This window comes from Anopheles funestus, assembly GCF_943734845.2.
Source record: "Anopheles funestus chromosome X unlocalized genomic scaffold, idAnoFuneDA-416_04 X_unloc_23, whole genome shotgun sequence".
NCBI classification, from domain to species: domain Eukaryota; kingdom Metazoa; phylum Arthropoda; class Insecta; order Diptera; family Culicidae; genus Anopheles; species Anopheles funestus.
In genome coordinates, this window is record NW_026045147.1 from 525,001 (window position 1) to 538,773 (window position 13,773).

Genomic DNA, 13,773 nt, shown 5'->3' on the forward strand with positions numbered 1-13,773 from the left:
TCCTCGCAACATTCCGGCGCTGGTTGCGAGCGACAGCCACCGAGTTGTCGGGGAGGCGTGCGGCTAACAGCTGGTCCTGCGCGGCTAACTCCTCCCTTTCCGCATTCCAGCCATCTTGCAGCTCGTCGGTTATCCGTGCGACGAACTCGCAAATGCCGCTCCACCTCTCCGGGCTCTCAAGCAAGGCTGCCTCGAAGCCCTCGGGGGTGATCTGGTTCGATCTCCCCGCCTCGAACAGCACCTCCCGTTCAGCGGCAAAACGCGGACAGCAAAATACGACGTGTTCCGCCGTCTCGGCAACGCCAGGACATCTGGGGCAGTCCGGGGACGACGTGAAGCCCATCCGGCACAGGTAGTCACGGAAAAATCCGTGGCCAGACAATACCTGCGCCAACTGGAACGTCACGTCTCCATGCTTCCGTGACTGCCATGCCCTCACGTCGGGTAGCACTCGATGCGTCCACCGAGTGTACCGACTGGCGTCTTCGCTGGCAGCATCCGCGTCCCACCGCTGCTGCCACTGTTCAAACGTCCGGTCACGCTCCAGCTCCCGAACGCCAGACCTGGGGATCTCGTTGACTGGATCGTTCAGCCGTTGATGGACCCTGCTGTCCTCCTCTATCTGCAGGCATATTGGAATGAGACCGGCCAGCAGCACGGCCGTCTCACCCCTCACCGTCCGGAAAGCCCGACAAACACGAATGGCCGTTGTCCTCTGCACCCGCTGCACCAATCTACGACATTGGCGCAGCTGCAGCCCCTCCGACCAAACTGGGGCCCCGTAACGCAGGATGGAGTCCGCTACGGCCGCCAGCAGTCGGGCACGCGACGACTTCGGTCCACTGTGGTTCGGCATGAGGCGCGTGACGGCTTCCGCGACCTTCATGGCCTTCGCTGCAGCCTGCTGAACGTGCGGCAACCATGACAGGTGGTCGTGCAACCAAACTCCAAGATAACGGATGGAGCGCTGGGATTGCACGACCACACCTCCGATGTTGATGCTGACGACCGGATGACGCTTCAGGGTGGAGATGAGCGTCATTTCCGTCTTCTCTGGCGCCAACGAGAGACGGTTCCGGTCCAACCAGTCCATGATTACCGCAATGGCTCGTTCAGCAGTCGAGGAAGCGGCTTGGGGTGTCGTTGCAGGGACCAAGACGACAAGGTCATCAGCGTAGCCAATAACCTCGGCCCCCTCAGGCAACTGGACACCCAGGACCCCGTCGTACAGCACGTTCCAAAGCGTGGGTCCCAAAATGGAACCCTGTGGAACGCCCGCACTGATGTTCCGCTCGACAGGGCCCTCGCTGGTGTCGATAACCAGCCGCCGGTCCTCGAAATAGCTCCTCAGTATCTGCTGCAGCGATGACGGTACCCCCTTGTCCCTCAGCGCGTTGGCGATGGCTTGCCAGGGCGCAGAGTTAAAGGCGTTGCGGATATCAAGTGCCACCACCATCAGGCAGCGCTTGTCTCGGGCGTTGGTGCGGCGAAAGGACATGGCCGTCCTGCCCGCTTCGACAACGCGCTGGATCGCACTGATGGTGGATCTGCCTCGCCGGAAACCGTACTGCCCGTCCGACAGCCGTTCCGCATCCGGTTCCTCCAGGAACTCGTTGAGGCGGTTAAGAATTAGGCGCTCCAACACCTTGCCGAGTGCGTCGAGCATGCACAGCGGCCGGTAGGAGGAGCTTTCCCCGGGAGGCTTGCCAGGCTTTGGCAGCAGTACCAGTCGTTGCCTCTTCCAGGGCGCTGGAAACGCACCCCGGTCCAGGCAGTCCTGGTACAAACGGACGAAAACCTCCGGGTACTTCCTAATGGCCGTCTTAACCGCCGCGTTGGGGATACCGTCCAGTCCAGGCGCTTTCCGGTTCGCCATCGATCCCACGATGGACAACAGCTCGCCCACGGTGACAGGGGTCAACGAAGAACTCCGCTCCTCGGTGTCGACGCTCGATGATTCAGCGTCCGGCCAGTCAACAGGCGGATGTGTCGGGAACAGATCGTTGGCTATCCGCTCCAACACGACACAGTCAGTCTCAGGTGGCACGAAGCAGCCACGAAGACGAGACATGACCACCCGATAACCGGCCCCAAACTCGTTGGTTTCCGCCTGTTGAATCAGCTCATCGAGCTGCGCTCGCTTGCTGGCCCGGACAGCCTTCTCGACAGCTCTCCTCGCCGACCGATGATGTGCAGCCACAATGCTGCGCTCCTGCAGGTCGGTGGTACGAAGCATCCGCTCATGCACGGTCGAACACTCCTCCCGAAGACGCAAGATCTCCGGAGTCCACCAGAAGAGGTCTCGATGGGGGTCACGATGCGACATGGTGACGCGCTCCATCGTGTCGTCGCATGCATCTAGCATGGCGTCGACCATCCCCTCCTGGCTGACGGCTCGTTCCGGAAAACCGGCCGTCTGGAGTGCGGCTGCGAATGCCTCCACCGAAAACTGCGTCGTCTTCCATCTACGGCCAGCGTGCCGAAACGTGGTAGACGACGAAGAGGACCCCTGTCCCCGCTGGCGATGCTGCTGCTGTTGTCGCTGCTGCCTCCCGTTCAGGTGACGATGCTGCTGCTGCAGGTGCTGCTGCTGCTGGTGCTGCTGCTGCTGGTGCTGCTGCTGTTGTCGTCGCTGCTGGTCAAGAGTTGGAGGCCCCACGGTGAAGAAAATGTACCGGTGGTCCGACGCCGTATAGTGGCACGAAGTGGTGTTCGCTGCCACCTCCCAAGTGTCTGGACGAGCAATGGATGCGCTCGCGAAAGACACATCCACGACACTGGGAGTGGCGACTCCGTTGCCCACGAACGTCGGGACCGATCCTTGGTTCAGGACCACAAGCCCAAGCTGCCGAATTGTATCGAGCAGCTCTTCACCGCGCCGGGTGGTACGTTGGCTACCCCACTCCTCATTCCAGGCGTTGAAATCGCCTGCCAGGACGATGCGAGGGTGGGGTTGGGCCTCCAACTCCACCGCCTCCAGAAGTTGCTCGAACTCGCCGGCGTTGAGACGTGGAGGGGCGTAACAGCTGATGAAGACCACCCCTCCAATCTGCGCAGCAGCCAACCCGGGCATGGCACATCGCCAGACCCGCTGGATTGGAAGGTGGCCGGTTGCCACCACAGCTGCTCTCCCCGACGAATCCACCGTCCAGTTACCGCTGCCCTCTGGAGGTCGATACACCTCTGACAGCAGCAGCACGTCGACCCGCTTCGTGCGGGCTGTTTGCAGGGCCAGATCCTGGGCAGTGCGTCCACCACCCAGGTTGACCTGCATCACCCTCACTACACCCGACACTGTTGACCTTGTCGGCACGATGAGTGGCCCACTCGATGGGGCCCCTGGCAGACAATGCACTTAGCTGCCGACGTGCACTGACTAACGCGGTGGCCTACCTCGCCACACTGCAAACACTGACCCGTCCGGTCAGTTGAAGAACGGCAGTCCCGCGCCAGGTGCCCCATCAGCAGGCAACGGAAGCAGCGCTGACGGTCGAGCGGCTTCTTCGGCACTTCGCGGATGCCGCTGACACATTGGCAGAGTGTCAACTTCTGACCAATGAGACTCCGTGCCTTGGCCAGTGGGAGTCGAACACGCGCTCGCTTTGTGCCATCACGGAGCTCCCAAAGCTCGACGTGAGTGATGCCAGCCGCTGACCCCAGCTTCTCCTCAATGGCAAGCTTCACGTCACTCTCTTTGGCCAGAGAGTCGACGTTGGTGATGAGAAGCTCACCCATCTCCGTCACCACTCGTGCCTCGCCATCCTCACCTAGCGCTAGCTGGATCCGGCGAGCCAGCTCCGCGCTATCGACGTTCTTCCGCAACGGTACAAGCAGATGACCTTGCACGGTCCGGCGCCCCATGCCGATGTCTGCCCTGACGTCCTGCAGCTCCTGAGATGTACGCAGCTTCACGTACATCTCTGTCCAGGTTTTGTCCGAACCTGGGACCACCGCAATGCGGTCAGGACGCGGAGGACGCCCCTTAGACTGGGCACGATGCTGCTGATGTTGTTGCTGCTGACTCTGCTGCTGCTGCTGGCGCATCTGAGGTGGCCGGTACGGCTGGCCCACCTGCTGCGGTTGCTGCTGCTGCTGAGTCGAACGTTGCGATCGGCTCTTCCGACCGCTCACGACCGTAGCCCAGGACATCTGCTGCTGTTGCCGCTGCTGCTGACGTTGCGGTTGCTGCTGCTGCTGCTGCTGCTGGCCATTAGCCGACACTGCGACCGTCCGTCGCTGCGGCTGTGGCTGGCTGCGCTGCTGCTGCTGCTGCTGCTGCTGCTGCTGCCGCTGTTGTTGTTGCTGCTGCCGCTGCTGCTGCTGCTGCCGCTGCTGCTGCTGCTGCTGCTGCTGCTGCTGCTGCAGTTGCGAAGCTTTCTTCGCACGGTTGCGCTGCTGCCGGCTGCGTTTTGTCCTGGCACTGCCCTGACCAACAGGCTGTGCCGAGGAATGAAGCGCCGTCAAGGAACGCATGCCCTCTTGAAGCGCTTCCAGCGTACACTTCAGGGCCACTTCACGTTCCCGGCTAAGTCGCAGCTCTTCCGTCAGCGACTCGATCTGTTTGGCGAAGTTCTCCAGCATCTTGTGCTGGAAAGCCAGCACCGACGCTTCGCCATCGTCGTGGGGAGCCACGGTTGAAGACATCTCCCCTGCCGCTACCACTGGCGGCACCACCGTCTGCTCGAGAAGAGAGGCGTCGGAAAATTCCGCATCGTCCTCCTCCTCGGAATTATCAGCCTCGGACGGAACCGCCACCGTTGGTCCGGCCGGCCGTGGTGTCTCCGGTAAAGGGGAAGGGGTATCGGACCGCTTCCGAGGCGTGGACGACGACCGCACCCCGGAACGAAGCACCCGCCCCTCCATTCTCCGCTCCTTTCACAAAAAACCGCCTGCACGAATCGTTCAGACGGAACAAGGGAATATTCCCTTCAACATCTGCCAAGGTAACGACCGTCCGTCGCTAGAGCCCCTTTGGCAGATTTCCCGTCCGCGGATCGCAAGAATGAAAAACTCCCACTTTTTTCTTTATTAAAAACAATTTCGCAAGAGAAAACCGCAAGAATAAGAATTTTTAATAAATTCCGCAAGAGATTCAAGAAAACACCAAAAAACGGGTTCGTACAGGGATAACTGGCTTGTGGCCGCCAAGCGTTCATAGCGACGTGGCTTTTTGATCCTTCGATGTCGGCTCTTCCTATCATTGTAAAGCAAAATTTACCAAGCGTAGGATTGTTCACCCTTTCAAGGGAACGTGAGCTGGGTTTAGACCGTCGTGAGACAGGTTAGTTTTACCCTACTGGTGTGCATTGTTTGTCGCTATCTTAACGGAATTCCTGTGCAGTACGAGAGGAACCACAGGTACGGACCACTGGCTCAATACTAGTTCGAACGGACTATGGTATGACGCTACGTCCGCTGGATTATGCCTGAACGCCTCTAAGGTCGTATCCAATCCGAGCTGATAGCGCTTCTTATACCCATTAGGTGGTCGTAAGCTAGCGGGCCTAACAACCCTCCGAGAACCGTCCGTGCTGTCCATTGGCACACTGGCGTCTCATCCCCGCTTACTACTAGGCCGCAAAGGGCGGGTTCGCGCTGCACGTGTTAGTACCATACATGTTGGGAACACCGGTGGACGAGCTTGCCGACTGTGGATAGCACTAGTTTCGACACCTACGACCGCCCGCAAACGACGGGACTACAGGCTGGGAGCTTCAAGTTGTAGAGATGCGTTCGCATCGATCCTCTCAGGCGACCCATGCTTGGTGGTTAGTGCTTGCGCGTGCGCGCCCCGTGTGTGCTGGAATTGGCCAACCAGTGCACATTGGTGGTGCGTACCGTGACTTGCACCATGTGACGAGAGTGTTGAAGAACACTGTGTGGTGACTCTATGCCTATGTGATGGGGTGCTTGTAACACACGACCGAACCGACGGCTCGTTGGATGGTCACGACAGTGTGGTGCAGGTGCGCCCATGTGTAACGAATACATTGAGTGCCGTTGGAGGTTAGCGGTTGGTTGGTTGCATGCTACAACTTCGCGTTGTACATGGGCTGGCCGCTGCGCTTCCTTCGGGTTGCCACTTGATGTTGATAGGGTTGATGTATTGTGTTCGTTGACTTTTGGTTCATTCCAAAAGTCTTCGGACTTAGATAATTTTACAAGTGTCGGCGCTCTCGGACCGAAAATAAGAAGACAACTAAGAAGAAAAAGAGAAAGAAGCTAATAGTGGAAAGTATTCTTCTTCAAAGAAGGAACAAAAATTTTACAAGTGTTGAAAAATTTCCTAAGTCCAAAAAATTTTCTAAGTCCAGAAAATTTTCTAAGTCCCACAAAATGGAACATGATGAAGAAGATACAGAAGTTGAAAATTTTTCTAAGTCCAAAAAATTTTCTAAGTCCAGAAAATTTTCTAAGTCCAAAGTGTTGGAGCAATTTCCAAAGGCCCATAGGTTGCACTGAATTTTCCTAAGTTGGCCACAAGTACCCATGAGGTATCGAGAAGGTTCACCCGAAGGACATAATATGTCCCAAAGTACCGATAGAGTACCCACAAATAGCACCGCGTTGGCCTAAGTTGGCCAAAAGTACCGATAGAGTACCCACAAGTAGCACTGAGTTGGCCTAAGTTGGCCAAAAGTACCGATAGAGTACCCACAAGAAGCACTGAGTTGGCCTAAGTTGGCCAAAAGTACCGATAGAGTACCCACAAGAAGCACTGAGTTGGCCTAAGTTGGCCAAAAGTACCGATAGAGTACCCACAAATAGCACCCAGTTGGCCTAAGTTGGCCAAAAGTACCGATAGAGCACCCACAAGTAGCACCCAATTGGCCTATGTTGGCCAAAAGTACCGATAGAGTACCCACAAATAGCACCCAGTTGGCCTAAGTTGGCCAAAAGTACCGATAGAGCACCCACAAGTAGCACCCAATTGGCCTATGTTGGCCAAAAGTACCGATAGAGTACCCACAAATAGCACCGAATGGGCCTAAGTTGGCCAAAAGTACCGATAGAGTACCCACAAATAGCACCGCGTTGGCCTAAGTTGGCCAAAAGTACCGATAGAGTACCCACAAGTAGCACTGAGTTGGCCTAAGTTGGCCAAAAGTACTGATAGAGTACCCACAAATAGCACCGAATGGGCCTAACATGGCCAAAAGTACCGATAGAGTACCCACAAATAGCACCGAATGGGCCTAACATGGCCAAAAGTACCGATAGAGCACCCACATATAGCACCCCATTGGCCTAAGTTGGCCAAAAGTACCGATAGAGTACCCACAAAGAGCACCCAATTGGCCTAAGTTGGCCAAAAGTACCGCCAAGTAGCACCATAGAGGCCCGAGTAGAGCGAAATGTGGGCCAAATTGAACATTTGAAAATTTTTACAAGTCCAGAAAATTTTCTAAGTCCAGAAAATTTTCTAAGTCCAAAGAGTTGGACAAATTTCCTTAGGCCCAAAGGTTGCACTGAATGTTCCTAAGTTGGCCATCAGTACCCATGAAGTATCGCGAAGGTTCACCCGAAAGACACAATATGCCCTAAAGTACCCACAGAGTACCCACAAGTTGCACCCAATTGGCCTAAGTTGGCCAAAAGTACCGACAAGTAGCACCATAGAGGCCCGAGTAGAGCGAAATGTGGGCCAAAGTACCGAGTAGTTGCAACAAATGCCCAAATGGATACCAAAATGTGGTACCAAGCACCTAACTGTTGCAACAAATGCTAGCTTTCTGAGCAAAAGCTGTGGACCAATTTCGTAGAAGAACCGCCTAGGCGAAAAGGCAAAAATCGCCGAAGCTGGCCCGCTCGCAGAGCTCGCGGGCCAGGAGATACTCATAGGGCGATTTACTAGAGTGGGGAACTTGAGAATTTTTGTGTCCGAGACTTTGGGCAACTTCGCGGCCGCCCCCTTAAAGTAAAAGATTTTCTCTGGGTGCCTAAAATTCGCAATTCCCTCAAAGTCGGGAAGACGTTAAAGTTTTTGCCCAAAAAATGGCCATCGATTTAAGGTGATTTTCCAATAAGAAAATGCTTCCTATTTTGAATTTTTTCGAATATTTCCTAAACTAAGCGTCGGAGCACATGGCCGTGGAGAAACTTTTGGTAGCTTTTGGCAAGGGCTATCGGATGAAATAATGCGAAAGGCCATCGGAGCGATATTGGATTAATGCGGGCCCATAAACGTACCTAAGAAGTGAAAATTGGTACCTTGCACGCAGGATGCAAGAAATGCTTGAGTGTTAACCAACATCGGTACCAAGTACCTAGGTTATATCGAGTGCGTAGATGGAAGTCGGTACCGAAGGGAAACCTTCCTAGGCTAGGTGCACGCAAGTGAGTATGGATCGATCAGTAGAAAGATGGGAAGCCCAAGGAAACCTTCCTAGGCTAGGTGCACGCAAGTGAGTATGGATCGATCAGTAGAAAGATGGGAAGCCATAGGAAACCTTCCTAGGCTAGGTGCACGCAAGTGAGTATGGATCGATCAGTAGAAAGATGGGAAGCCATAGGAAACCTTCCTAGGCTAGGTGCACGCAAGTGAGTATGGATCGATCAGTAGAAAGATGGGAAGCCATAGGAAACCTTCCTAGGCTAGGTGCACGCAAGTGAGTATGGATCGATCAGTAGAAAGATGGGAAGCCCAAGGAAACCTTCCTAGGCTAGGTGCACGCAAGTGAGTATGGATCGATCAGTAGAAAGATGGGAAGCCCAAGGAAACCTTCCTAGGCTAGGTGCACGCAAGTGAGTATGGATCGATCAGTAGAAAGATGGGAAGCCCAAGGAAACCTTCCTAGGCTAGGTGCACGCAAGTGAGTATGGATCGATCAGTAGAAAGATGGGAAGCCCAAGGAAACCTTCCTAGGCTAGGTGCACGCAAGTGAGTATGGATCGATCAGTAGAAAGATGGGAAGCCATAGGAAACCTTCCTAGGCTAGGTGCACGCAAGTGAGTATGGATCGATCAGTAGAAAGATGGGAAGCCCAAGGAAACCTTCCTAGGCTAGGTGCACGCAAGTGAGTATGGATCGATCAGTAGAAAGATGGGAAGCCATAGGAAACCTTCCTAGGCTAGGTGCACGCAAGTGAGTATGGATCGATCAGTAGAAAGATGGGAAGCCATAGGAAACCTTCCTAGGCTAGGTGCACGCAAGTGAGTATGGATCGATCAGTAGAAAGATGGGAAGCCATAGGAAACCTTCCTAGGCTAGGTGCACGCAAGTGAGTATGGATCGATCAGTAGAAAGATGGGAAGCCATAGGAAACCTTCCTAGGCTAGGTGCACGCAAGTGAGTATGGATCGATCAGTAGAAAGATGGGAAGCCCAAGGAAACCTTCCTAGGCTAGGTGCACGCAAGTGAGTATGGATCGATCAGTAGAAAGATGGGAAGCCCAAGGAAACCTTCCTAGGCTAGGTGCACGCAAGTGAGTATGGATCGATCAGTAGAAAGATGGGAAGCCATAGGAAACCTTCCTAGGCTAGGTGCACGCAAGTGAGTATGGATCGATCAGTAGAAAGATGGGAAGCCATAGGAAACCTTCCTAGGCTAGGTGCACGCAAGTGAGTATGGATCGATCAGTAGAAAGATGGGAAGCCCAAGGAAACCTTCCTAGGCTAGGTGCACGCAAGTGAGTATGGATCGATCAGTAGAAAGATGGGAAGCCATAGGAAACCTTCCTAGGCTAGGTGCACGCAAGTGAGTATGGATCGATCAGTAGAAAGATGGGAAGCCCAAGGAAACCTTCCTAGGCTAGGTGCACGCAAGTGAGTATGGATCGATCAGTAGAAAGATGGGAAGCCATAGGAAACCTTCCTAGGCTAGGTGCACGCAAGTGAGTATGGATCGATCAGTAGAAAGATGGGAAGCCCAAGGAAACCTTCCTAGGCTAGGTGCACGCAAGTGAGTATGGATCGATCAGTAGAAAGATGGGAAGCCATAGGAAACCTTCCTAGGCTAGGTGCACGCAAGTGAGTATGGATCGATCAGTAGAAAGATGGGAAGCCATAGGAAACCTTCCTAGGCTAGGTGCACGCAAGTGAGTATGGATCGATCAGTAGAAAGATGGGAAGCCCAAGGAAACCTTCCTAGGCTAGGTGCACGCAAGTGAGTATGGATCGATCAGTAGAAAGATGGGAAGCCATAGGAAACCTTCCTAGGCTAGGTGCACGCAAGTGAGTATGGATCGATCAGTAGAAAGATGGGAAGCCATAGGAAACCTTCCTAGGCTAGGTGCACGCAAGTGAGTATGGATCGATCAGTAGAAAGATGGGAAGCCATAGGAAACCTTCCTAGGCTAGGTGCACGCAAGTGAGTATGGATCGATCAGTAGAAAGATGGGAAGCCATAGGAAACCTTCCTAGGCTAGGTGCACGCAAGTGAGTATGGATCGATCAGTAGAAAGATGGGAAGCCATAGGAAACCTTCCTAGGCTAGGTGCACGCAAGTGAGTATGGATCGATCAGTAGAAAGATGGGAAGCCCAAGGAAACCTTCCTAGGCTAGGTGCACGCAAGTGAGTATGGATCGATCAGTAGAAAGATGGGAAGCCCAAGGAAACCTTCCTAGGCTAGGTGCACGCAAGTGAGTATGGATCGATCAGTAGAAAGATGGGAAGCCATAGGAAACCTTCCTAGGCTAGGTGCACGCAAGTGAGTATGGATCGATCAGTAGAAAGATGGGAAGCCATAGGAAACCTTCCTAGGCTAGGTGCACGCAAGTGAGTATGGATCGATCAGTAGAAAGATGGGAAGCCCAAGGAAACCTTCCTAGGCTAGGTGCACGCAAGTGAGTATGGATCGATCAGTAGAAAGATGGGAAGCCATAGGAAACCTTCCTAGGCTAGGTGCACGCAAGTGAGTATGGATCGATCAGTAGAAAGATGGGAAGCCATAGGAAACCTTCCTAGGCTAGGTGCACGCAAGTGAGTATGGATCGATCAGTAGAAAGATGGGAAGCCCAAGGAAACCTTCCTAGGCTAGGTGCACGCAAGTGAGTATGGATCGATCAGTAGAAAGATGGGAAGCCCAAGGAAACCTTCCTAGGCTAGGTGCACGCAAGTGAGTATGGATCGATCAGTAGAAAGATGGGAAGCCCAAGGAAACCTTCCTAGGCTAGGTGCACGCAAGTGAGTATGGATCGATCAGTAGAAAGATGGGAAGCCATAGGAAACCTTCCTAGGCTAGGTGCACGCAAGTGAGTATGGATCGATCAGTAGAAAGATGGGAAGCCCAAGGAAACCTTCCTAGGCTAGGTGCACGCAAGTGAGTATGGATCGATCAGTAGAAAGATGGGAAGCCATAGGAAACCTTCCTAGGCTAGGTGCACGCAAGTGAGTATGGATCGATCAGTAGAAAGATGGGAAGCCATAGGAAACCTTCCTAGGCTAGGTGCACGCAAGTGAGTATGGATCGATCAGTAGAAAGATGGGAAGCCCAAGGAAACCTTCCTAGGCTAGGTGCACGCAAGTGAGTATGGATCGATCAGTAGAAAGATGGGAAGCCATAGGAAACCTTCCTAGGCTAGGTGCACGCAAGTGAGTATGGATCGATCAGTAGAAAGATGGGAAGCCATAGGAAACCTTCCTAGGCTAGGTGCACGCAAGTGAGTATGGATCGATCAGTAGAAAGATGGGAAGCCATAGGAAACCTTCCTAGGCTAGGTGCACGCAAGTGAGTATGGATCGATCAGTAGAAAGATGGGAAGCCATAGGAAACCTTCCTAGGCTAGGTGCACGCAAGTGAGTATGGATCGATCAGTAGAAAGATGGGAAGCCATAGGAAACCTTCCTAGGCTAGGTGCACGCAAGTGAGTATGGATCGATCAGTAGAAAGATGGGAAGCCCAAGGAAACCTTCCTAGGCTAGGTGCACGCAAGTGAGTATGGATCGATCAGTAGAAAGATGGGAAGCCCAAGGAAACCTTCCTAGGCTAGGTGCACGCAAGTGAGTATGGATCGATCAGTAGAAAGATGGGAAGCCATAGGAAACCTTCCTAGGCTAGGTGCACGCAAGTGAGTATGGATCGATCAGTAGAAAGATGGGAAGCCATAGGAAACCTTCCTAGGCTAGGTGCACGCAAGTGAGTATGGATCGATCAGTAGAAAGATGGGAAGCCCAAGGAAACCTTCCTAGGCTAGGTGCACGCAAGTGAGTATGGATCGATCAGTAGAAAGATGGGAAGCCATAGGAAACCTTCCTAGGCTAGGTGCACGCAAGTGAGTATGGATCGATCAGTAGAAAGATGGGAAGCCATAGGAAACCTTCCTAGGCTAGGTGCACGCAAGTGAGTATGGATCGATCAGTAGAAAGATGGGAAGCCATAGGAAACCTTCCTAGGCTAGGTGCACGCAAGTGAGTATGGATCGATCAGTAGAAAGATGGGAAGCCATAGGAAACCTTCCTAGGCTAGGTGCACGCAAGTGAGTATGGATCGATCAGTAGAAAGATGGGAAGCCATAGGAAACCTTCCTAGGCTAGGTGCACGCAAGTGAGTATGGATCGATCAGTAGAAAGTGGGAAGCCCAGTACCAAATGCCCTAGTGAAGACCGTAAACGAATATCATGAACCGATAAGGAGCACCAAATGCCCTAGTGAAGACCGTAAACGAATATCATGAACCGATAAGGAGCACCAAATGCCCTAGTGAAGACCGTAAACGAATATCATGAACCGATAAGGAGCACCAAATGCCCTAGTGAAGACCGTAAACGAATATCATGAACCGATAAGGAGCACCAAATGCCCTAGTGAAGACCGTAAACGAATATCATGAACCGAGAAGTAGCACCAAATGCCCTAGTGAAGACCGTAAACGAATATCATGAACCGAGAAGTAGCACCAAATGCCCTAGTGAAGACCGTAAACGAATATCATGAACCGAGAAGTAGCAACGAATGCCTGAAAAAGTACCAAGTCCACGGTATAGAGTAACGAGAGTTAACCGCCGTGATGTATGCAATGAGGGCAGCCATTGCATGGGTTCTGGACTTGGTTCGCGAATAACTTTTTTGCTAGACATCGGACAAAGTTGACGTGCAAGAACGAAATGTAGCATTTGATGCCACCTATCCAAAACTTTTTCAAGATTGAAGATCCGATCGATACAGCCTGAGTTATAGGCAAAAGTTGGTGCAAAATTGAGCATTTTTAATGGTGAAAAATCGGTACTCCTCGAATAGCTCCTGTTGGAAGCATCGGACCACATGGTCGTGGAGGAACATATTGTAGCGTGCGGTGTCAAGTATCGACACCCAAAACCGCATGTCCGATGGACGGAAAATGACCAAGTTATAGTGAAAACTTGGTTGCACCAAATTCCCGAAGAAGTGCACCGAAGAAGGTGAATGCGATGGTTGTTCGTCGAATAGCTCCGGCCACAGACATGGTAGCGATTAGTGGTGCATGGAAGAAATCTAGCCACAAGTGCCATCTAGCCATGGCCAGAAGAAAGTGTGGCGATATCTTGGATACCGGCGGAGCTATGGGGCAAATACGGGCCAAAAATGGTGCAAGTTGGACCAAAAATCCGACCAAGTGCGCGAGGCGCTTTCGTGAATAGCTCCGGCCACAGACATGGTAGCGATTAGTGGTGCATGGAAGAAATCTAGCCACAAGTGCCATCTACCCATGGCCAGAAGAAAGTGTGGCCATATCTTGGATACCGGCGGAGCTATGGGGCAAATATGGGCCAAAAATGGTGCCAGGTGGACCAAAAACCCGAAAAAGTACCGGGGTAATGCGATGGTTGTTCGTCGAATAGCTCCGGCCACAGAC